We start from the raw sequence: 2051 nt of genomic DNA on the forward strand, positions 1-2051 counted from the left end.
TATATATATATATATAGTTGTGTAAAATAAGTAGCAAGAAATCAAGTAACCGTATAAAGAATCGAGAAAAAAATCTTTTCTTTCTTAATTATTTTTAAACCCATTTTAGTTTTTAAAAAAACATTATTACGCAATAATTATTGAACATAACTTCACATTTCTATAATTTTACGCTAGAAAAGAAAATTATATTTTTTTATAAATAATATTAATAATGGCCTGCAAAAAAATCAAATCGTAAGTGATGCAGTAATTCTTGGCGATCGTTTTTCTGTTAATTCGAAAATTTGAATATTTAATCTTATTTATGTAATAGTGACAAGTGGTAATATCTTTAAAGTATCAATACACCATTCTCGCGCATAAGCATTCGTACTTGACTTGGAAATGAGAAGTGAGTGAATCGCTACAGGGGTTATTACTACTGTCTGCGTTTCACGAGAACGTCCCGTTGCGCGTACCCGCAATTGTACCGGATATGAAGAGCGTGAAATGATTATAGATCTGTCGCTTTGGGCCTGCCAAATTATAGGCCTCGGAGTGAAAGAGGCGTATATATGCGTGAAGAAACGCCGCGATATATAGGATTGCGAGCGTTTACATCCGCGTCCCGTGTACTGTGCGTACACGCGTGCATGACGATGAGTAAGATCGGGCGGAAACGGTAGTGCGCGGATTAGAACGCGAGTTTGTTTTGCTCCGGAACAGATTGCGCCCGACACGAAAGCGAGAAAATGTTTTATTCGTTCTTTCGAATCGCCTATAAGAGATCACCTCATTATATATTTACGCGATTACGTGGAACTTCACTTCGGGACATAAATTGAAAGTCAAAATGATTCTAAATACTGCATACAATTTATCTTATTTTTTTATTTTGTTTTATTATTTTTTTATTTTATATGTACAGTGTATCTGATTTAAGTATATACACTCAGTTATTTTTTAAAAAGTAATAGGATTATAAAAAATGTTTTAAATAAAAGTTATTGTTTTTAAAATCCATAGAATGATTTAAACAAAAATTTTCAATTATTTTTTTTTATGTCCATGATAGTTTTTATTGGAAATATTTTTTGTTTTTCCACTTACACCTAAAAGCAACACGTCAAGACAATATCTTATGAACTATTTAAAATCTCATTTTATTACACATATTACATACATCGAATTTAAATACCTTACAAAACTGTAGTGAAATAAATATATTATTCCATTAAACAAAATAAAACTATATACATATTCTATATACACATATATCGTATTATATTATATAATACTCCAAATTAATTAAACAAGCTACAGTTCGACACAATTGAAATGCTAGCGGAACATTCTATATTCTACGCTTTTGATGGTTTTTTTGTTTCCTCTCTCTCGTCGCGCTATTAACGTACGCTCGCTATTGTTGAATGATGTGTAGGTGAATGGGGTACCGGCACATACGGGAGAGAACTTCCGCAGCTCCGTTTCCATCGCCGTTTCACCGCTGTAATGGTAGCGGAAGACAGAGACCCCGCGATACATCGGTAAGAGAGACGCATAAGACGCGACGACGACTTCCGCGTAAGGAGTTATTAATTGCGGCCCTCGTTAACGGCATCGCGATTGTACGAAAGCGTGTACGAAAAGAGTGGGAAGTCGGGCAAACCGTACACGAGTTGCGTCACTAGCCGCGATTGTAGCCCGATTTGCGCGGTGACGTGTGAAAAACCGTCTTCGGTGAAACGCTCCTTTATCCGAAAATCGGCGACTGTTTGTCGACAATAGACAGGCAACAGTAAGTTGCAGGAAGCATGAGTGCGATACCTTGTCATATTTTACATCATTATTTTTCACGATTATTTTGCATTTTGGGATCCTTCGAATATTATTATAAAACTAGAATAAAAAAACACGCAGGAAAAAACCGGCTAATAAGAAACAACAGCACGCAAATAAAAATTTTTACAAAAAATCCTTTAATTAATTTTTTTCAATTATTAATTAATATGTATTAATGTTAATTTTATATTATTATTAGAGAGAAAGCTAACTTTTAATATTTATTC

Source organism: Formica exsecta, unplaced genomic scaffold (assembly GCF_003651465.1).
Source record: "Formica exsecta isolate Colony F162 unplaced genomic scaffold, ASM365146v1 scaffold26, whole genome shotgun sequence".
In the NCBI taxonomy this organism is placed as follows: domain Eukaryota; kingdom Metazoa; phylum Arthropoda; class Insecta; order Hymenoptera; family Formicidae; genus Formica; species Formica exsecta.